This window comes from Pyrus communis, chromosome 2, assembly GCF_041283825.1.
Source record: "Pyrus communis isolate YQ-2024b chromosome 2, ASM4128382v1, whole genome shotgun sequence".
Taxonomy (NCBI): domain Eukaryota; kingdom Viridiplantae; phylum Streptophyta; class Magnoliopsida; order Rosales; family Rosaceae; genus Pyrus; species Pyrus communis.
In genome coordinates this window covers 11,986,343-12,011,412 of record NC_142566.1, presented here as the reverse complement: position 1 = coordinate 12,011,412, position 25,070 = coordinate 11,986,343, and the positions used below count along the sequence as shown (strand labels likewise).

The 25,070-nt window shown below is 38.5% G+C and overlaps 1 long non-coding RNA gene and 1 other non-coding gene across 2 annotated transcripts in view; one reads left to right on the top strand and one right to left on the bottom strand.

The window, feature by feature from the left end:
- Positions 1-17,443, top strand: part of LOC148698572 (uncharacterized) — a 140,272-nt gene extending 122,829 nt beyond the window's left edge. Inside the window, exon 3 of the long non-coding RNA XR_015951926.1 lies at positions 16,183-17,443. This is a non-coding gene — a long non-coding RNA (uncharacterized LOC148698572). The remainder of the gene's footprint in view (positions 1-16,182) is intronic.
- Positions 3,119-3,229, bottom strand: LOC148698573 (small nucleolar RNA R71). Its single transcript, XR_015960259.1, has one exon. It is a non-coding gene; the product is annotated as a small nucleolar RNA R71 (small nucleolar RNA).
- Positions 17,444-25,070: the final 7,627 nt, after the last annotated feature.

Sequence of the window (25,070 nt, the reverse complement as noted above, 5' to 3'; positions counted from 1 at the left end):
TTCTTTTTGTTTTGCTCGAGGACTAGCAAAAGCTAAGTGTGGGGGAATTTGATAGGAGCATATTTAGGCGACTTACTTAGCTTGTTTTCGTGCATTTATATTGTTAATTCATAGTTGTTTTAGTAGTTTAAGCTATTTTCGTGTGTTTTTAGGTTCATATGGCTAAGGAAGCAAAAAGGTGCATTTTGGAGCAAAATTGGACTTGGAATGGATAGCTTATGTTTGGAGCAAAAGGAATGGACGAAATTGAAGACCTAATTGAGTTAGGATTCCTAATCACAAGAGGATTCCTAATCACAAGAGGATTCCTAATCAAATGAGGAATCCTAGTCAAAGAAGGTTCCTACTTGAAGTAGGAAAGTTAAGCTAAGGTTTCCTATTTTGGTTTAATCTTTCCTAATCCTTAAGGACTCCATATTTCAGCAATATCAAAGGCTCCTACCTATTCTAGGTCACAAAACAATGTCCCTTGCAACCTAAAGTCATTGCCGTGTGTCCCCTTTGTGTTTCCCTTCCTTGCCGTGCAAGGAAGGGCTTTGTTTCATGTTTTAAACCATTTAAACACATTCCTTTTTCATACCCAAGCTCAGCCATAACTCACATACCCTTTTCTATTCCAAAATTCTTGCCTAATTGATAGGAGCATATTTAGGCGACTTACTTAGCTTGTTTTCGTGCATCTATGTTGTTAATTCATAATTGTTTTAGTAGTTTAAGCCATTTTCGTGTGTTTTTAGGTTCATATGGCTAAGGAAGCAAAAAGATGCATTTTGGAGCATTTTGGAGCAAAATTGGGCTTGGAATGGATAGCATATGCTTGGAGCCAAAGTGTTGGACGAATTTGAAAGTCTTGTATGCACTTTGGACATAAAACAAAGGGCCTAGCCCAATCAACAATCCTTTGAGCCATGCAAAACCTCTAGCCCAATCAACAACCCTTAGCCACATGCATTCACATGCATCACAACCCCAAAACCATCAAGAAACACCATTCACACACACATGCACTTACTCTTTCATCATTGCACCACCATTCACACACACATGCACTTACTCCTTCATCATTACACCACCTTCTCCATCTTTATTCCACATGCATTCATCATAATTCACCCTAGCTACCACCATTCACACACACATGCACTTATTCTTTCATCATTGCACCACCATTCACACACACATGCACTTACTCTTTCATCATTGCACCACCATTCACACACACATGCACTTACTCTTTCATCATTGCACCACCAATTCAACACATGCATTCACACACCAACAACCTAGCTCTTTTTCCATCATTATTTCATCCACATGCACTCTCAGTCATAACAACCACATTCACTCTTAAACAATAACCCACATATTCTCCCATTCCCCCTATAAAAACCCATGCATTCATACACAAAAATCTGATCTCATTTTCATACACAAGACACCACAAACACATCCAATCTTCCCCTTTGCCGCAAATCCCCTTCCATTTCTACACAATCTCTTCTTGGCTTCATTCCATTCCATACACTCTCCCATTCGCAGAAACCATTCAACCTTAGCCGCTCCACCTTCATTTACAACACACTTGGAGCACCCACACCGAAGGCAACTCTTAAGGGATTTCGACATCAGTTTTGCTTCAAGGGTTCTTTCTTCTTAATCCTATGTTCACTCATGTTATATATTTTTATGTCAAAGCTTTTGTAAACATGAAGTGTAACTAATCTCTCTCTAGGGATTCGATGTAGCCTTGCAAGATTGCCATGTAGTTAATTCAGAATTCTCATTTAATCTATCTATTTCTTGTTTCATTCTCCGTTTTAATTGAGACTTAGTGTGTTGATTTTGATGCTTGATCATCATTTGAATTAACCACAGGTTGTTTAGCCAAGATTAAAGCACACATCATGCATAATCTTGGTGGATATGTGAATGAATGAAGGGAATGTTTTGCAAACATCCTGCCGAGTGTTCCCTTTGGTTTTGTGAAAGTTTCTTGTGCACTATATATTCTTGATTAGGAACCAAAGTTGCACATCACAATTAGGCTCATGATTAGAGACATTTGATCAAATCCACACATCATATGGTTGATCATATCTAAGTGAAACAAACTCAAGAAATAGGTAGATGGATGAGTATAATCTGATTCAACAAGCATGGCCTTGGGTTAGCAATGGTAAAATCGAATCCCTAGCTTTATCTCCATTGGTACTATCTCATTTTATTAGCTGTTGATTCATTCATTTTGTGTTTACTTCATTTCCTTATGCTTTCAAGTTACAACAACAAATCTGCCTACATTGATTAGTTTTATTTCTCTAGTAAAGAGTTCTTGCAAAACAAGTGATTATATAGGTCCAATTAGTCCCTGTGGATTCGACACCCTTACTTGTGCCATTATACTAAACATATTCTAGCATGAAGAAGGAAAACAACGATCAAAATGGCGCCGTTACCGGGGACTGATTTCAGTCCCTTATAATTGCTTGTTTTGATATTAAACCTTGTTCTTTTCATTTTAAGTAGATTTCTGATTTTTATTCAAACTTGTTTTATCTTGTTTCAGGTAGTATATGTCAAATAGACTTGCTGAATTAGGCCAAAGAATTGAACGGTTAAAGGGCAACACTTTGGAAAGCTTTGTGCCAACAAGTTCCTCCATTGTCCGTGAAGAAGAGGAAGGGAAACCGTCTAGTCCAACAAGTGAAGGATCTGAGCACTTTAATTGGGAAAGAGAAGAAGAGATGGCGGGCAACCAAGATGATCTTCGAGCTTTGGAGGATTTTGCTCAACCAATCATACCAAATTCACCTTCATGCATCTTGCTGCCCACAGAAGCTAGAAACTATGATCTTAAATCTTCACATTTCCATATGTTTCCTTCTTTTTATGGTTTACCTAATGAAGATCCTTTAGCTCATATTAAAGAATTTTATAATGTTGTGAGTGGTTTACCTTTACAGGGAGTAAGTGAAGCAAATCTGAGGATGAGAGTGTTCCCTTACACCTTGAAAGATAGGGCCAAGGGTTGGTTGATGACTCTAGTACCTGGTTCACTCACCACATGGGATGCCGTGGCTAAGAAGTTTTTGGAAAAGTTCTTTTCCACTCAAAAGACAGCCACATTAAGGGGACAAATCTTCAACTTCAAACAAGATGATGGAGAACCTTTCAATGAGTGTTGGGAGCGCTTTAAAGGCCTTTTGTTGCAATGTCCACACCATGGGTTACCTCTTCACTTACAAATGCAAATTTTCTATGATGGACTAACCCAAACATGTCAATCAACTGTTGATAATGCAACAGGTGGAGCTTTGAAGAAAAAGAATGCTCAAGAGTCATATAACATTTATGAGATGTTGGGATCTAATGCTCAACACAAAGATGTAAGGGTAAGAGAGTTGGAGTATATGAAACAAGCTCTAATCATGATCTTTCTTTGCAGGTAGCTAACCTAGAAAAGAAGCTTGAATCCGTGCTCAACATGGTGCCAAAAGCAAGTGAAGTGTGTGCCATTTGCAACATACCAAGCCACCTTACTCATCAATGTCCATCTAAGGAGGCTTACCCCGAGTATGTCCAAGAGCAAGTGAACCTCATGAATTCTTACAATCAAAGGCCAAGGAATGATGTGTATTCCAATACATATAACCCAAGTTGGAGAGATCATCCCAATCTTTCGTGGAAGAACAACAATCAATTCCAAAACTTCCAACCAAAACCTACACTTGAAGATACGGTTAAATTGTTAGCCCAAAATACCTTGCAATTCCAACAAACCACCAATAGCACTCTCCAACAACATTCGACGGCTCTAACCAAAATGGAGACACAATTGGGGCAGATTGCAGATGCCTTGAGCCAAAGAGAGGTTGGAAAGTTTCCAAGCCAACCCGTGATACTCCAAAGGAACCAAGAGCAAGCCAAAGCAATCACTACACTTAAAAGTGGTAAGGTTATCAATAATAGAGTTGGCAATGAAGTTACTAATGAATCTGATCATGTGAATGCAGGGGTTACTCAAGGAGAAAATGAGAAATCAAATGAGGAACCAAGCCATGCTACTCCCTCGTTTAAAGCACCAAATCTTCACAAGGCCGAGAAACCTTACACTCCACCAATACCATTCCCTGGAAGACTTGCCAAGAGCAAGCAGGATAAGTCATTTAAGGAGATTTTTGATATTCTAAGTAAAGTAAATGTTAACTTACCTTTGCTTGATGTCATTAGGAACATGCCAGCTTATGGGAAGTTCTTCAAAGAGTTAAACAACTACAAAAGGAAGTATGGACCACATGAGAAGGTAGTGGTGTCCGAGAATGTAAGTGCCGTGTTGCAAAGAAAACTTCCACCAAAGCTCAAGGATCCAGGAAGTTTTTTCTATCAACATCACCATAGGAGACAAGAAGGTAGAGAAGGCGATGCTTGACTTAGGTGCTAGCATCAACTTAATGCCTTATTCCGTATACCTTCAACTAGGTTTGGGGGAATTGAAAGCCACCACCATCTCATTACAACTTGCGGACAGATCCGTGAAATATCCAAGAGGTATAGTGGAGGATATTCTAGTTCAAATTGATAAACTAATCTTGCCTGCGGATTTTGTAGTGTTGGACATGGAAGAAGCTCCTATACATGACCGAGAATTGCCTATTTTGCTTGGGAGACCGTTTATGGCCACGGCCAAGACCATCATTGATGTGCAAAATGGACTCCTCACTATGACAGTGCTAGGAGAGACCGTTCAATTCAAAGTGTTTGAGTCTCTTTCACATCCTTCTTCATCTCTTGATTGTTATGCTATTGATGTGCTTGATTCGCTTATTTTCTCTAAGTTCTTGCAGGCACAATCTAATGAACCATTACAAACTGTTTTGAGTCAATCTCAAGATGAGTTTGATGAAGAAGATGCACTCATGGAAGAGGTAGCTGCCTTGGAAGCATTGGCACCGTATCCTTTGAATATTTTACCTCTTTTAGAGCCTTTAGAACCATCGAGGTCACATTTAATCCCTTCCACTGTCAAGGCACCAAAACTTGAACTTAAACCACTTCCACCACATCTAAAGTATGCATATCTAGCTGAATTTGAAACTCTTCCAGTTATCATAACTTCTGACCTCACCCCAAATGAAGAAGATAAACTAATTAGGGTGTTAAAAGAGTTCAAATCAGTTATTGGTTGGTCTATTGCAGATATCAAGGGAATAAGCCCTACCATGTGCATGCATAGGATTCTTTTGGAAGAAGGAGCAAAGTCAACCCGTGAACCACAAAGGAGGCTCAATCCACACATGAAGGAAGTTGTGAGGAATGAAGTGTTGAAGTTGTTAGATGTGGGGATCATATATCCCATTTCTGATAGCAAATGGGTGAGTGCTATTCAGGTGGTACCTAAGAAGGTGGGAATCACGGTGATGAAGAATGAAAACAAAGAGCTTGTGCCCACAAAGCCCACGGCTAGTTGGCGTGTTTGCACCGATTACAGGAAGTTGAATTTTAGCACTAGAAAAGATTACTTTCCTATGCCTTTCATAGATCAAATGCTTGAGAGATTGGCAGGTTACTCACACTATTGTTTTCTTGATGGTTACTCAGGTTACAATCAAATTGCAATTGCTCCGGAAGATCAAGAGAAAACTACCTTTACTTGCCCGTTTGGCACATTTGCATATAGGAGAATGCCTTTTGGACTTTGCAATGCTCCAGCAACATTCCAAAGATGCATGTTGGCAATCTTTTCTGACATGGTAGAAAGATTCATTGAGGTATTTATGGATGACTTTTCAATGTTTGGTTCCTATTTTGATGAATGTCTTAACCATCTCTCTTTAGTACTTCAAAGATGTCAGGAAACAAATTTGGTTCTCAATTGGGAAAAGTGCCAATTTATGGTGAAACAAGGAATTGTGTTGGGGCATGTAATCTCTAGCCAAGGAATGGAGGTGGACAAAGCCAAAATTGACATCATCACCAATATGGCAGCTCCCACAACCGTGAAGGGAGTAAGAAGTTTTTTGGGACATGCGGGTTTTTATCGTCGTTTCATTAAGAACTTTTCAATGATCACTCGTCCATTATGCAATCTGTTAGCTAAAGATGTTGTATTTCATTTTGATAAAGCTTGTATGGATGCATTCAATACTTTGAAACATGAATTAACCTCAACCCCTATTATTATGGCACCAGATTGGTCTTTACCTTTTGAATTAATGTGTGATGCCTCTGACTATGCTATTGGTGCAGTTTTAGGGCAAAGGGTGAACAAGCTCCCACACGTGATCTACTATGCAAGCCGGACTCTAAATGATGCTCAACTTAACTATTCCACAACTGAAAAGGAGTTGCTTGCTATTGTTTTTGCCTTAGAGAAGTTTCGGTCATATCTTGTTGGATCTAAAGTTATTGTGTTTTCTGATCATGCAGCCCTTAGGTACTTGATGACAAAAAAGGATGCTAAGCCACGCTTAATTAGATGGATACTCTTACTACAAGAGTTTGACTTGGAAATTCGAGATAAGAAGGGAAGTGATAATGTTGTGGCTGACAATTTGTCACGGCTCAATGAAAATCATGGAGTTGGACAACTTTTGCCTCTAAATGAATCATTTCCTGATGAACAACTCCTTGTTATTCAAGAAAAAGAACCATGGTATGCTGATTTTGTTAATTATCTTGTTTGTGGTATAATTAGAAATGACCTTTCTTTTCAGGAAAGAAAGAAGTTCCTTGCCATGGTAAAGCACTACGTTTGGGACGAACCATATTTGTTTAAATATTGCCCTGACCAAATCATTAGGAAGTGTGTCCCAGAGAGTGAGCAACAAAGCATTCTAACGTTCAGCCATACATTGGCATGTGGAGGACATTTTGGTGCCAAAAAGACATCTCTAAAGGTTTTACAATCTGGTTTCTTTTGGCCTACTTTATTCAAAGATGCTTTTGATTTTTGTTCTAAGTGTGATAGGTGCCAGAAAATGGGGAACATTAGCCGAAGAAATGAGATGCCATTGAACAACATTTTGGTGGTGGAGCTCTTTGATGTTTGGGGAATCGATTTCATGGGACCATTTCCATCCTCTTTTGGTTACTTATACATATTAGTGGCAGTAGATTATGTATCCAAATGGGTTGAAGCCATTGCTACAATAACTAATGATCATAAGGTTGTTTTGAATTTTCTTAAAGATGTGATTTTTTGTAGGTTTGGAACCCCAAGAGCTATTATTAGTGATGGTGGCAGCCATTTCTGCAACAAACCCTTTGAATCCTTGATGAAGAAGTACAACATCAACCACAAAGGCATACGACAACCCAAAACATTCCCCACAAGTCCCCTTCATGATTGCATAATAGAGATACAAGAAAGAATCATTACGCTCTATGAAAATTATAAGTGTTGACGAGGCATTCGTTACTATGGAATACGCATGAAACTTATGCCAAGAATTCGTTTAACGCGATTGTTTATAAGCAACCTCCACTACTTGCGAATATAAGTTCGTAACTATTAGGTGAAACTCACTTATATTCTAGCGTCATATTCATGCATGAAAATTAAGCGCGCATTCTCAATAAACATACATAAATAAGTTATCAATCAAACGGTTAAACAAATTGAATCCACAACTTATGCAACGCAATTGGAAGTAATCAAATCAAAATGCAAGCATAAACATATATTTCGAATCACCCCCTAGCTAAGGGGGTTTAGTTCTTCATAACATTGAAATCAAAGAAACACCTAAACATTCCAACAACTCAAACTTGAATTGTATGAACGTTTAAGCACTCTTTTCTTCCATTCCTCAAACATACAAAACAAAGAGAATTGAATTTAAACATTGAAATCAAAGAAACACCTAAACATTCCAACAACTCAAACTTGAATTGTATGAACGTTTAGGCCCTTTTCTCTTCCTCTTTATTGTAGCACAAGGTCTAAGGATAGTTTGATGGTGTGAATGGTTTGGGGAGTGATGGAAGAGGAGTGGTGTTTGGATTTGTAGGGAAACTCACGGCCAAGGGGATGTTTCTTGGTGTGAATGGATGATTTTTTGAAATGTGGAAGAATGAATGAGAATGAATGCAATGGATGCTTATTTATAGGTGAAATGGGGGGAACATGACAGCTAGGAGGGAATGTGGCTGCATGTTTGAATGATTAAAGGATGCATGTGGGTTGGAATTGCATGTGCAATGAATATGTGGCTGCATGTGCAAGGGGACAATCTGAAAATGCATGTGAAAGCATGTGTTGGCTGCAATGATGAAATGGATGGGAGTGCATGTGGCTTAATTAATTAAAGGGAGTGCATGTGCAATGTTTTAAAGGATGGAATGCATATGAATATGATGGAAATCTGATATGGTGATGGGAGATGCATGTGGCTGATTTATGCATGTGAATGCATGTGGCTGCAAGGTGTGAATGATTATGGGTGCATGTGGCTGCAATGGATTAGGAATCCTTCAATTTCGTCCATTCCTTTTGCTCCAAACATAAGCTATCCATTCCAAGTCCAATTTTGCTCCAAAATGCTCCAAAATGCATCTTTTTGCTTCCTTAGCCATATGAACCTAAAAACACACGAAAATGGCTTAAACGACTAAAACAACTATGAATTAACAATATAAATGCACGAAAACAAGCTAAGTAAGTCGCCTAAATATGCTTCTATGAAATTCCCCCACACTTAGCTTTTGCTAGTCCTCCAGCAAAACAAAACAAAAGAAACCAAAAACAAAACAAAACGAACAAAACACAACCTATACCTTCCAACAATCGTCTCAGGGATTTCCAATGCACATGACAAGTTAAAAATCATTATTCCCACAGATTTTAGCCATCTTTACACTTAAGTACATTCTTACTCATAGTCACCACATACTAGTTCACAATTAAGCATTTAAAACCATGTTTTGAATGTAGTAACATGCCTTAGAGAATTCCCTCAATTCCTTACTAGATGTCCTCTCGTTTTTCACACAGATTTTCTGACTGCACACCCTACACTAGGTATATGTGAGAAGATTGATGTAAACATGTAGACGAACACTCACATATGTTATAACAAGGAAAGCATTTTCTGGATTTATGATAATGACATGAATATGATCTCATGAATGGAATGCTACTACTTAGGATGAGAACCAGTGATTCCATAAGCTCATATCAATTCCAAACTCCACATTATTGAACACATAACGATCAAGATAGAAGCATAAGGGTTGAAACGGAGCTAGGGTCTTGGCTAACAATGAAAGGATATGGAAAACAAAGGTTCTTAAAGAAATAGCGAGCAAAGCATTTGAATTAACTTAGAATTCACTTTTGAATGAAAACTCAACTTTTGAACAACAAGGGGGAACAAGCTCTTTTTTCCTTTTTCTTTCTTTCTTTCTTTTCTTTTCTGTTTTTCTTTTTTTTCATATGTTTTTCACAATTTTTTCTTTTCTTTTGCCTCTCAAAACATACATAAACACTTAAGAACAAAACATTCTCTCCCCCACACTCATTTTCTTTCATAATGTACTCAAAAGGAATTCATTTTAGTCATGCTCACTATCATTTAAGAACAAGGGTGTGGACTGTCCTACACTAGGCTAGGTGAGGATAATGTGGGTAAACAAAGAATAAAGGCTAAACAAGGCTCAACGGGGGTCAAACTTACAACATATACGAAATATGGGAAGTAAGGCTATTTGGCTATGGTGGCAACTACACAACTTCATCTTGATATATGTTATGCAATTCAATATCATGCTTTGAATGAAACGGATATAAGTTCTAGCATTTAGTTCTATCATGATACAATTGCATTCTAAGTAGCAACCAAGCAAGGAATAATGAGATCATGCAACAACTTTAGAAAACAAAGAATCACAGATTATAACTCTCCAAAGAAGGTAATGGCTCGAGTTTCACAGGGTTGTAGTGTTTGTTTGAGTTCCTTCCTTCAAGCATGTTACAAAAACGAAATTTTCTTTTATGATTGCATGTGAAGTCATACATTATAACCATAACCAAGCATATACCAAGAGTAAATCAAACTTTTCTCTATGTTTATAACTCTTTTTAACCGTCATGCAATTACAAACCAAATCCTTATCATTGTGTTGGAAGGTACCCTAAGACACAAACACACAAAAATGACTCAAAACACTCTTTTTAGGTTTTTTTAAAACATGTTTTTCAAATTTTTATGTGATTTTCGGAGTTATAAAAACAAAACATACTAAAACACTCTAAAACAATTTAAAAACACCTTAAAACAGCAAGGAACAACATTTGAAGTTATGGGTGATAAAATCCCACGAATTTCCATCAAATATACTTAGTTACCCCCCCACACTTAAATCAAACATTGTCCTCAATGTTTTAAGCATAGATTCACAAAAAACATAAGTAAATACACAAAAAGCACTTAAACATACTAAACATGGCAGAATGTAACTTAGCAAAGAGAAGAGTTTAGGGACGCAAATCTGGTTATGGAGTGTATATTCCCTCTTCTCCTTGGTGATTGTATTGAGGCATGATCTTGGTGATTCCACAGGTTTACTCTTGAACTGGTTTCCGCCCATCGTTGATTTTCCTTTGTGCTACTCTTGAACTGGGCAGCAGGATTCCCTTTAGGGTCTCCCCCGAAGGTCTAAGCTTCCTCCTGTTATCTGTTTCTTTGTTCAATCTTTGCAGTAGTGGTCCCTTCTCTGGAAGTGTATTAACCGTTGAAGATGACTACTCGAGAGCAACGCTAGGTAAGCAACCAGGAACAGATTCCAGGTAGTCGGAACCAGATCGAAAGACTGACTCCAAGTGCCGGCTGATTGCTTCTTTCACTTTGCCATGCGAGTAAGAACAAGGACAAAGAAAAGGACAGGGAAAGAGCATGATATGAGATACTTTTGCTTTTGACCTTGATGATATGAGATACCTTTGCTTTGAAGAAGCGGTGAATGAATCAGCACATGCTTCAATCCGCCGTTTCCTCCTGGGTCATATGTACTCCAGGCATCTGGTATCATCTTTGGGGAAGAAGAAGAATTTGAGTATTTCGAAAGGCTTTGCTAGGAGTGCGCCCTCAGAGGTGAGGGAGAGTTGGGCATTTTCTTCAGGTTTGCCTTGCCATAAAAGACGAAGGTCGACATATATAGAGATAATATCAAGTGGTGGTATTGTTCTTTTACCCTTGTCGACAAACGTTTTGATCCCGCAAATCCGGCTTTTTGAAATAGTGGCGCCTCTTCGATTTCTGAACGACGCCCCTTCGCTTTCTGAACGACACGTAGTAGTGCGGATGCGGCTCCTTTTGACAAAGCTGCACGCGTTTTCTGAAAAGCAGAGAAAGCGTCGCCGAAGAATGCAAACTAAACACTTAAAACACTAAAACACAAAACAAAGGTTAAAACACTAAACTAGACTCAAAGAATGCAAACTAAACACTTAAAACACTAAAACACACCAAAAGACTCAAAACAGCACCAAAACACTCAAAACTGCCTTAAAAACACTTTCTAGGCAGTTTTGAGCACTTTCATTATTTTGGACGAATTTGGGTAATAACTTGAATCAAAATACTTAGAAACACAAACTAAGACACTTTCTAACTAAATTGGACACTAAAGTAAAGGGGGATTTAGTTTTTGACGAAATTAATTAAAATGGACAGATTACAATTTAAACAGATTAGGCACTAAACTAGGTGAATTGAACGGGAAAAAGGCTAGTTAGGGGGTTCTTCTCCACACATGCACATATGTAACATAAATTGATTTCCAGATTTTATTCCTTTTAAACCATGAATGACAATGCCCCAAATTAATTGTGAAAAGCACAAATTAACTCTCAGATTGTCCTAGTTTCATTGAATTGGATGGAATACGCATCGACAATCAAATTATTCTTATCAAATTCCCTACATGAACTGCATAATAGAGATAGAATCAAAGATCATTAAGCTTTTTGAAAACCCTAAGCATTGACTAGGCATTCGTAACTATGAATTGCATGATACTCTTGCCTAGAATTTACTTAATACAATCATGACTAGTGATTTCCACTACTTATGAATATAAGGTCATAACGATTAGGTGAAATTTCCTTATATCCTAGCATCAAATTCATGTATGAAAACTAAGTATGCATCTTTAATCAACACACAAGAACAAGTTCTCAATAAATCAATTAAGTAAATCACATCCACAATTCAAGAAACAAAATCTGGAGGTAATCAAATCATATAAAACATATGCCCATGGTTTCGAATTCACCCCTAACTAAGAAAAACTTAGTTACACATGTTCATAACAATTGAAAAGCAAATTAAAATAAACATGGAAACGAAACAAGGGAAGAAAGAACTCTGAAAATCTCCAATGGATGTAGGTTGCTTGCGGCACAAGATGATCCTTCTCCTAGAACTTGCGGCACAAAGTGTGGATGATGGAATTGGGGGTTTTTGATGGTGTTTTTCGTGTTTAGAGGGATGGAGGATGGTTAATTATGGTGGGGAAGGGTGCGGCAGGAGTGTATGGATGTGTAGGGAGGTTTGTGGAGGCTTAGAATGCAGAATAGAGGTGCGGCACAAGGGTTTCTGAATAGCATAAGGGGGTGTACGAAATTTTGGCTGATTTTATGCTTATATAGTTCTAGGGTTAAGTAGATTAGGGTTAGGCTTAACAGATTTAGTGGACTAGGGCCCTAGAATTCGGCTATGGTTAATCAAATCCACTTAGGAGGAAGTTTTGGCCCACATAGTTTTATAAACTGATTTGTATACCCAAATCCACAAGGATTAGGCCTTGGAAATCAGAATCCCAAAGGAATTGGGCCTAGGAAGGTGCGGCTGATTTAGGGGGGAGGGTTGCTTGGCTTGCAAGGCAAGGCAAAGCCTTCTAGAAAGGTTTGGGGCGCCACTTTTCTAGGGTTTCTAGAAAGAATGGTTTTTGTGGCTGATTTGGGCCTTCTAGACTAGGATGCTTCTAGAAATAGGTTCTAGAATCATCCATTTAGGTCCCCTTGCAATTAGGATTAAGACATGATAAGGTTTGGATAGGATAAGATGAGATAAGGTTTGGATAATGTTTTGGATCATTGGATAATGTTGGATAAGGTTTTGGATAATGTTTCCTCTTTTCTTGCACTTTCCTTATCCACTTTGTCCTTAGCTTAGTTCCTTCCTCTTCTTATCACATTTCCAACTTCTTGAAGTCCAAATTCGTCCATCCATGTTAGCCCATATGTAAGCTATCCACATAGTGTCCAAAATAGCTCCAAAATGCACCAAAATGCCCTTTCTTGATACTTTACCCCATAGGACCTACAAACACACGAAATTGAGTTGTAATACTGAAGGAAGATTTGTGAAAAACAAGTTCATTTGAGTGATAAGTCATATTTTGCATGCATCTATATCTCCCTTATTTGGCGTCTTTGTGATGTTTTGGATTAAAGTAGTTGCGTTTTACATTGTTTTGTGTTAGTGTGCAGCCAAGTGTGTAATAAGATCAATTGGAAGGAATGTGGTGCAATTCGACCACATTGGATGGTTCTAAACAGAAAGTGGTGCAATTCGACCACATTGGGTGGTTCTAAACAAGGCAAAAACATGCAGATTTCTTATTATTCCACATGGCTTGTGCCGTGTATCCCATTAACTAAAACATTCAGCCATATTTCCACCAACAAACACAATCATGTCATGCAAATCCCATGTGGTTCCAAGTCAGATTATGCACTTCTAAAACATCAAAACATGCATTCACATGCATGTCCACAACCTGACCGTGCATTCCATTACTCTTCTCCATTTCATCTTTGCAGAAAACCACATGCATTGTGATTAAACAAACCACATACTTGCAGACCTTGTCCAGCTCCCTTATGCACTTCCACCACCGAAACAAATCACCTTTGCATTTCAAATTCCTTCATGATTCATCCCGTGCACTCCCATACCCAATTCCAGATTATTCTAACCAGTTTCAGATTGTCCACTCCCTTGTGGCAGACATTGCACATGTATCTTGGATTAAATAAACCACCTAGATGCAGATCATGTCCATGCTTTGCAGGTATCACGCCAGAAATCCACTCATCCAACCACTTTCATGCATTTCCTACTCCTTCATGCCCATACCGTGCACATTCATCCCCTTTTCAGCATTCCTTTCACATGGATCAGTCAGCTTTCACATGCATTCTGATTGTATTCCATCATTAGCCACATTCAGAAATCAACTAAGGGGACTCACTCTTTTCTCTCTCGGATCCATCCCATTACACACACTCTAGGTGCTCCATTTTCTGTCCATCATATTCACTCTCATTCTCCCTCTCCATCCCATTTTTGCATTCGACACTCTCCCTCTCTCACAAAAACTATCCATTCTCTTCCACACACGTATAACCACTCCATTTCACTCCATTTCTGTCCCATTGGCAGAAACCATGCAATCATAACCAATCTACCTTCATCCGTACCACACTTGGAGCACCAACACCGAAGGCACTCTTCAAGGAATTCAACATCAGTTTTGCTTCAAGGGTTCCTTCTACTTCATTCTATGTTCATTCATGTTGTGTACCTTTATGTTAAACATTCTGTAAACATGAATTGTAACTAATCTTCCTCTAGGGATTCGATGTAACCTTGCAAAGTTTGCCATGTAATTAAGTTAGAATGCTCGGTTTTGTCTATCTATTTCTTGTTTCATTCTCTGATTTAATGGTGACTTAGTGATAGGAGCATATTCATGCGACTTAAATGGCTTGTTCTCATGCATTTACGTTATGTTTCTTTAGTTATTTTAGTACTTTAAGCTATTTTCGTGTGTTTGTAGGTCCAAAGGGCTAAAGGAGCAAAAAGATGCATTTTGGAGACTTTTGGAGCACTTTTGGGCTAAGGATGGATAGCTTATGCTTGGAGCCAAAGTGTTGGACGAAATTGAAGACCTAATTGAAGACCAAAGTGTTGGAACCTTGTTCCCTTTAGTTTTAGGACATTTAAACCTTTCCTAATCCCATTCATCAACACATGCATCCACATGCATTCACCCTTTAAACCATTAAATCCACATGCTTTCCTATTCAATTAAATCAGCCACATGCATTCATCATCATAACCTAGCTGTCATTCCACTTCATTGCACATGCATCTTCAAATAAATCAGCCATTCCACATGCATATTCAACCTAGCTGTCATTGCACATGCATTCACTCTTTAATTCACATGCATTTACTCTTTAATTCACATGCAAAACATCCCATTCCATCTCCCATTTCAGATTGCATTCCATAATCATTCACTCACCTTTAATCCACATGCATCTTCCATAAATCAAATCAGCCACATTCACCACCACATTCAAACATCACATGCACTCCCTTTAATTAATTAAGCCACATGCACTCCCATCCATTTCATCATTGCAGCCAACACATGCTTTCACATGCATTTTCAGATTGTCCCCTTGCACATGCAGCCACATATTCATTGCACATGCAATTCCAACCCACATGCATCCTTTAATTATTCAAACATGCAGCCACATTCCCTCCTAGCTATCATGTTCCCCCCATTTCACCTATAAATAAGCATCCATTGCATTCATTCTCATTCAATTCGTCCATATTCAGAAAATCATCCAAAACACCACTCCAACCACTCCCCATCCCTCCAAAACACTTCACACAATCCCAAAACTCACCTTAGACCTTGTGATACAACAACGAGGAAGAGAAGAGTGCCTAAACGTTCATACAATTCAAGTTTGAGTTGTTGGAATGTTTAGGTGTTTCTTTGATCTCAATGTTTAAATTCAATTCTCCTTGTTTTGTACGTATGAGGAATGGAAGAGAAGAGTGCCTAAACGTTCATACAATTCAAGTTTGAGTTGTTGGAATGTTTAGGTGTTTCTTTGATTTCAAAGTTATGAGGAACTAAACCCCCCCTTGGCTAGGGGGGGATTCGAAATATATGTTTATGCTTGCATTTTGATTTGATTACTTCTAATTGCGTTTCATAAGTTGTGGATTCAATTTGTTTAACCGTTTGATTGATAACTTATTTATGTATGTTTATTGAGAATGCGCGCTTAATTTTCATGCATGAATATGACGCTAGAATATAAGTGAGTTTCACCTAATAGTTACGAACTTATATTCGCAAGTAGTGGAGGTTGATGTGAGAATTACTTGACACTCAAATTAAACCCTCGTTTGACAATTGTAGTAGAATGGATAAGTGAGGGATCGTTCTAGACCGGGGATTAGGAGGGCTTGCTAAAACCTTCTAAATTGACTTAAAAACATAAAAACACAATATAAAACACTATTTAATGCTCGAAGAAAGCAAAACTAAAAATAAGAAAGATTAAGACTAAGACTTCAACGAAATAGGGGGGAATTGGATTTGGACGAATTTAAACTAAAATGAATACTTGGAAACAAAACAAATTGTAAATATGGATTTGACGGAAATGAATGGATGGGAAGCTAGCTAAGGGTTCTTTCTCTACACATGATATTTATGCATATGAATCAATTTCCAGTTATTCCTTCATTGAATTATGAACGACAATGCCCCAAATTAACCGTGACATCACTAGTTAACCCTCAGATTTTCCTTATATTATTGGATTGGATGGCATCATTCGACAACCCCAAACATTCTCAAAAGTTCCCTACATGTCATCATAATAGAGATACAATCGAAGATCATTAAGAATAATGAAAACCATAAGCATTGACAAAGCATTTGCAACTATGACATCATGTTACTCATGCTAAGAATTAAACTTAACGCGATCGTGACAAGCGACCTTCACTACTTTCAAGTATAAGTTAGTAACGATTATGTGAAACCTTCTTAAACTTTAGCCACATATTCATGCATGCTAATTAAGTATCGACCCTCAATCAACAAACACAAATAAGTTAATCATCAAATAGTTAAGCCAATTGCATTCACGAATCAAGAGTTCATAACCGGAATTCATCAATTCATATCACATAAATAATCATGGTATTGAAATCACCCCTAGCCAAAAAGGGTTTAGTTCCTCATAACTTTGAAATCAAAGAAACACCTAAACATTCCAACAACTCAAACTTGAATTGTATGAACGTTTAGGCACTCTTCTCTTCCATTCTTTATATTACAAAACAAAGAGAATTGAATTTAAACATTGAAATCAAAGAAACGCGTAAACATTCCAACAACTCAAACGTGAATTGTATGAACGTTTAGGCCTTCTTCTCTTCGTCTTCGTTGTAGCACAAGGACTAAGGGATGTTATTGGTGTGTTGAATGGATTGGGGGATTATGGAAATGGAAGAAATGGAGGAGAAAGGGAAGGGAATGGTGCAGAAAATGGAGAGACTCACGGCTAGGGAGAAGATGGAAGTGTTTGTGGTGTGTTGTGTATGAAAAATGAGATGCTCTTGAATGAATGAATGCAAGGGTATTTATAGGAGTAGTGGAGGGAACATATGGCTGTTTGTTTAAGATGCAAGTGGCTAATTAATGATGGAAAATCAGTTAGGAAAACATGTGAAAACTGGAATTGCATGTGAAGGTGTTGGAATGTGCTGAAATGGTGAAGGGGATACACGGCATTGAGAAGCTTTCTTGCTCATTTTCTGAATGCAATGATGAAGAGTTTAATAATTAATGCATGTAGGTGGCTGAAATGATGAAGAATGAGTGGTGGAAATGAAAGGGAAAGCTAGAAGACATGTGAAGATGCTGGAATTGATGAAGGGGATACACGACAATGTGTTTTCAGGATGGTTCTTTGTGGTTGTGATGCATGTGATTGCATGTGTTGATTGCTAAGGTGTGTGATGATGAGTGTAAGTGGAATAAAGAATGAATGAAGGCATGTGAATTAAAGAGGGAGAATGTGGTGAAATGATGAAGTAGGAAGGTGGAAATGCATGTGAGATGTTTGGAAAGGAAATGGGAACCCACGGCAATGAAGTTGTTTTGTTGATGTGTGAATGCATGTGACTTGTTTGTGGAATAAAGAATGAATGGTGGAAATGTGAGTGAATGATGTGCATGTGTGAGAATGCATGTGGAATTAAGAGGAGTATGGAAGTGAAATAAATGAATGATATGTTAAGTGATAAGTGAATGATATGTGGTGAGTGATAAGTGAATGGTTTGATAAGTGATAAATGAACTAGTTTAAAGAGCTAGGGTTTAAGTACATAGAATGGGCCTAAAATAGGTTGGTTTGTATGGCATAATGTGTTGTGTCTTCAAGTGCATACAAGGCCTTCAAATTCGTCCATCCTCTTGGCTCCATGGATAAGCTATCCAATCCATGCCCAAAAATGCTCCAAATGGCCTCAAAATGCACTTTCTTGCTCCCTAGGCCCTTAGAACCTGAAAACACACAAAAGAAGCATAAAGGACTAAAATAACGAGAGAAACATAACGTAAATGCACGAGAACAAGCCATTTTAAGTCGCATGAATATGCTCCTATCAAATACCCCCACACTTAGCTTTTGCTAGTCCTCGAGCAAAACAGAATAAAAACAAATAAACAAAACGACACTAAACACGTAAAACACAACCTAAACCTTCCAACAACCGTCTTAGGGATTTCCAATGCACATGACAAGTTAAAAATCATTATTCCCACAGAATTTAGCCATCTTTACCCTTAAGTACATTCTTAATCATAGTTACCACATACTAGTTCGCAATTAAGCATTTAAAACCATGTTTTGAATGTAGTAACATGCCTTAGAGAATTTGCTCAATTCCTTTCAAGATATGCACTCAATTTTTACTCAGATTTTCTAACTACACACCCTAATCTAGTCATATGTGAGAAGATTGATGTAAACATGAAAACGACACTCACATATATGTATCACAAAGAACGCAATTTCTGGAGTTAATAATCCAGTTTAGATACGATCTCATGAATGGAATGCTACTACTTAGACGCGAGAACCAGTGACACCATAAGCTCATACCAAGTTCAAACTCCACAAATTGAAACACATAACACTCAAGATAGAAGTCAAGGGTTGTAACGGGGCTTGGGGTATGTGGATAACAAAGAAGGGATATGGAAAACAAAGGTTCTTAAAGAAATAGTGAGCAAAGCATTTGAATCAACTTAGAATTCACTTTTGAATGAAAACTCAACTTTTGAACAAAAAGGGAGAATTTAGACAATTTACGCCCAGAATTGGTGTTTTGGAACCTTTCTTCAATCACTTATTCTTTTCTCCTTTTTTTTTTTTTTTTTTTTTTTTTTTTTTTTTTTTTTTTTTTGAATCTCAAAACATAAACACTTAAACATTCTCTCCCCCACATTTATTTTCTTTCATAATGTAACTCAAAAGGAATTCAATTAAGTCATGCTCACTATCTTTTAAGAACAAGGGTAAGGACGGTCATATTCTAGGTTAGGTGAAGATAAAGTGGGTTAACAAAGAACATGGGTTAACATGGCTCAACGGGGGTAAAACTTACAACATATACGAAATATGGGAAGCGAGGCTATTTGGCTATGGTGGCAACTACACAACTTCATCTTGATATATGTTATGCAAATCAATAACATGCTTTGAATGAAATGGGCATGAGTTCTAGCATTTGGAACTATATGATGAAACGCCTTCTAAGTAGTAACCAAGCAAAGAATAATGAGATCATGCAACGATTTTAGAAAACAAGAAATCACAGATTATACTCTCCAAAGAACGTTATAGGCTCAAGTCTCTCAGGGTTGTAGCATTTGTTTGAGTTCCTTCCTTCAGGCATGTTACAAAAACTAAATTTTCTTTTATGATTGCATGTGAAGTCATACATTATAACCATAACCAAGCATATACCAAGAGTAAATCAAACTTTTCTCTATGTTTATAACTCTTTTTAACAGTCATGCAATTACAAACCAAATCCTTATCATTGTGTTGGAAGGTATCCTAAGACACAAACACACACAAAAACAACTTTAAAACAACTCTTTTTGGGTTTTTCAAAACAATTTTTCAAATTTTTATGGGATTTTCGAATTTTTAAGACAAAACACACTAAAACAGTTTTAAAACAGTGAGAAACAACATGTGAAGTGATAGGTGATAAAATCCAACGAATTTGCATCAAATATACTTAGTTACCCCCCCACACTTACATCAAACATTGTCCTCAATGTTTTAAGCTTAGATTCACACAAAGCATAAGTAAATACACAAAAAGCACTTAAACATACTAAACATGGCAGAATGTAATTAACAAAGAGAAGAGTTTAGAGACGCAAATCTAGTTATAGAGTGTAAATTCCATCTTCTCCTTGGTAATTGCAATGAGGCTTTTGATCTTTGTGATTCCACAGGCTTACTCTTGAACTGCTTTCTGCCCATCGTTGATTTTCCTTTGTGCTACATCTTGAACTGGGCAGCATGATGGTTCTTTTGGTCTTCCCCGAAGGTCTGAGCTTACCCCTTTGGTCTGTTTCTTTGTTCAATCTTTCCAATTCGTATTGAAAAGGGTTGGAGGAAAACTCAGCCTACGTTTGTCTCCACATGCTTCAATGTATCATTTTCACTTGCCTTACTCGCTCCCCTTTGCAGAAGTGGTCCCTTCTCCGGAAGTGTATCAACCGTTGAAGATGACTACTCGAGAGCAACGCTAGGTAAGCAATCAGGAATAGATCCCAGGCAGTTGGCTCCAGATCGGAAGACTGACTCCAAGTGCCGGCTGATTGCTTCTTTTACTTTGCCATGCGAGTAAGAACAAGGACAAAGAAAAAGACAGGGAAAGAGCATGATATGAGATACTTTTGCTTTTAACCTTGATGATATGAGATACCTTTGCTTTTGAAGAAGCGGTGAATGAATCAGCACATGTATTTGTTGTGCTGTTTCCTCCTGGGTCATATGTACTCCAGGCATCTGGTATCATCTTTGGGGAAGAAGAAAGAATTGAGTATTTCGAAAGGCTTTGCTGGGAGTGCGCCCTCAGAGGTGAGAGAGAGTTGGGCATTTTCTTCAGGTTTGCCCTGCCATAAAAGACGAAGGTCGACATATATAGAGATAATAGCAAGTGGTGGTACTTTTTACCTTTGTCGACAAACGTTTTGATCCCGCAACTCTGGCTTTTTGAAATAGTGGCGCCTCTTCGATTTTTGAATACGCCTCTTCGATTTCTGAGCAGGCGCCCCTTCGATTTCTGAGCGACACGTGGTAGTGCAGATGCGGCTCCTTTTGACAAAGCTGCACGCGTCTTCTGAAAAGCAGAGAAAGCGTCGCCGAACTTTGCGCTTGTCGGCTAAAGATGTGTAGTTGTGATGATGGCCTCCACGTGTTGTCTGAAAAGAAGAAATCTTTTGACAAAGTTGAACGTGCCTTCTGAAAAGCCGAGAAAGCGTCGCCTAAATTACGCCGGAAATTCCGGCTTTTTGAATTGGTGGACGCGTCGCCATGGCTTTTTTATTGAGCTATCGATCACCACAACAAACACACTCTGAAGAAAATCGACTCCGGCCCTTTGAAATTTAACTCCATCCCTTCTCTTTGAACACTTTTGAAAAATGGCAAACTCATCGAACCTTAGCTTGGAATTGAGCCTTAGCAGTGATACGGGCGCGCCGCGTCAAGGTAACGTATGGCGCCCTTCTTTCTTTTCTTCTAACGGTCCTCTCACAGGTGAAGACTCCGTGATGCAGGACGCCACAACAGCTACAATAGTAGCTAGGAACCTCCTCACTCCGAAAGATAGTAGGCTGCTGTCAGGACGGTCCGATGAGTTGGCCGTTCAAGAGTCCCTCGCACTTAGTGTTCAGTGTGCGAGTTCTGTGTCCAACATGGGCCAACGCCTGCTTGCCCGCTCCCGTCAGGTGGAATCATTGATGGCAGAGGTGGAAAGTCTCAAGCAGGAGATCCAGCAGCTGAAGTATGAGAATAGAAGTTTGCACGTGCTTGCAAACAACTATTCGACGGGCATGAAGAGGAAGCTTGATGAGCTGCAAGAGTCTGAAGGTCGGATTCACAGTGACCGTCAAAGGTTTTCGTCTTTCCTCCAGAGGCACCTTTTTCCTGGCTCATCCAGCGCTTGGCCAAGTATTGAGGCCTGGAATGCTCTATCTTCGATGCCTCCCGCTCCGATGCCTTCTGTTCCTACGCCTTCCGCTCCGATGCCTTCTGCTCCTACGCCTTCCGCTTCAAGAGTAAAGCCACGTAGTGGGGCCTCAAGCAAACAACCTTTATGAAGCACCATCTTTCTTTGTTTAGCAGTGCCTATCAATAAATCAAACATTTTCTCAATGTTACAATCATAGACTCACACAATTAATAAACAAACAAACAATAACAACTAAACAACCTAACAAGGCAGAAACGAAATAGCAACAAAGAAAAGAATTTTTTTTTTTTTTTTTTTAAATTTTTATCAAATTTTCGGAGTTTTATACCAAGACACTATAAAACACACTAAAACACTCTAAAAACGCTTAAAACAGCAAGAAACAACATTCTAAGTGATAGATGAATAAATCCCACGAAATTCATGCAAATACAAATTGTTTACCCCCCTACACTTAAATCAAACTTTGTCCTCAATGTTTTAAGCAGAAAGTCACAACAGAGCAAGCAAATAAACAAATACGAGAAAGAAAGCAGAGTAAAGGCCGTAAAGAAAAAGAAAGGAATAAAAATAAGTCTCTTAAAGGGGTTTCCAAGTTCTTCTCTATTCGGATGCATGGGTTGCCTCCCACGAAGCGCTTTCTTTTACGTCTTTCAGCCGGACGAGTACCCTCTTTTAATCTTCATTTGAGCCCACGGAATGGAAAGGAATGTCTTCCACCACTTGCCCCACACCATGCTCGTAATATGGCTTCAACCGATGCCCGTTCACCTTGAATTCTACGCCATTCCTTAAGCTTTTTATGTGGACTGCACCAATCCATTTAGAACGCAACTTACCAGGAAACAAACGTAGGCGAGAGTTGAAAAGTAACACTTTCTGCCCAACTGTGAAGGTCTTGGTTCGAATCATTTTATCATGGAATGCTTTGGTCTTGGCTTTGTACATCCGGGCATTCTCATAGGCTTCATTCCGAATCTCCTCAAGTTCATTTAATTAGAGCTTCCTATGAACTCCCGCTGCATCTATGTCCATGTTGAAAGTCTTCACGGCCCAATGTGCCTTGTGCTCTAACTCTACGGGCAAATGACATGGCTTACCATAGACGAGCCGAAAAGGTGACATCCCAATGGGTGTTTTGTACGTGATAGGAGCATATTCATGCGACTTAAATGGCTTGTTCTCGTACATTTACGTTATGTTTCTTTAGTTATTTTAGTTCTTTATGCTTCTTTTGTGTGTTTTCAGGTTCTAAGGGCTTAGGGAGCAAGAAAGTGCATTTTGAGGCCATTTGGAGCATTTTTGGGCATGGATTGGATAGCTTATCCATGGAGCCAAGAGGATGGACGAATTTGAAGGCCTTGTATGCTCTTTGGGGACATCAAACAAAGGGCCTAGCCCAATCAAACACATTATGCCATACAAACCAACCTATTTTAGGCCCATTCTATGTACTTAAACCCTAGCCCTTTAAACTAGTTCATTTATCACTTATCAAACCATTCACTTATCACTCACCACATATCATTCACTTATCACTTAACATATCATTCATTTATTTCACTTCCATACTCCTCTTAATTCCACATGCATTCTCACACATGCACATCATTCACTCACATTTCCACCATTCATTCTTTATTCCACAAACAAGTCACATGCATTCACACATCAACAAAACAACTTCATTGCCGTGGGTTCCCATTTCCTTTCCAAACATCTCACATGCATTTCCACCTTCCTACTTCATCATTACACCACCTTCTCCATCTTTAATCACATGCACCACCAATTCAACACATGCACTTGTTCCTCCATTAAATCAACCACATTCATCACCAAAGAACCCTTGTGCCGTGAGTTCCATTGCATTTCCAGCATCCTCACATGCATTCCATTCAGATTCACCCACATGCACATTCAATCATTCACTCATGCACTCTTTATTCTTCATCATTCAAGCCATGCCTTCACATTCATTTCCAAACAATAATCACTTCAAATCACATGCACAAACATGCATTTTCAGCACCATTACACTAGTCCATGCCGTGGCCTTCACTCACATTTCCAGCTTTCCACCTTACATTTCCACATGCATTCACTTCATCATTACACACCACTCATTCTCTAATTCACATGCCTTCATTCATTCTTTATTCCACTTACACTCATCATCACACACCTTAGCAATCAACACATGCAATCACATGCATCACAACCACAAAGAACCATCCCCAAAACACTTTGCCGTGGGCACCATTCCACATTCCAGCTTTCCACCATGTTTTTCCATCATTTCCTCCACACAAACACATTAAACAAACAGCCATTTACACCTCCATTACTCCTATAAATACCCTTGCATTCATTCATTCAAGAGCCATCTCATTTTTTCATACATAACACACCACAAACACTTCCATCTTCTCCCTAGCCGTGAGTCTCTCCATTTTCTGCACCATTCCCTTCCCTTTCTCCTCCATTTCTTCCATTTCCATAATCCCCCAATCCATTCAACACACCAACAACATCCCTTAGTCCTTGTGCTACAACGAAAACGAAGAGAAGAAGGCCTAAACGTTCATACAATTCACGTTTGAGTTGTTAGAATGTTTACGCGTTTCTTTGATTTCAATGTTTAAATTCAATTCTCTTTGTTTTGTAATATAAAGAATGGAAGAGAAGAGTGCCTAAACGTTCATACAATTCACGTTTGAGTTGTTGGAATGTTTACGCGTTTCTTTGATTTCAAAGTTATGAGGAACTAAACCCTTTTTGGCTAGGGGTGATTTCAATACCATGATTATTTATGTGATATGAATTGATGAATTCCGGTTATGAACTCTTGATTCGTGAATGCAATTGGCTTAACTATTTGATGATTAACTTATTTGTGTTTGTGGATTGAGGGTCGATACTTAATTAACATGCATGAATATGTGGCTAAAGTTT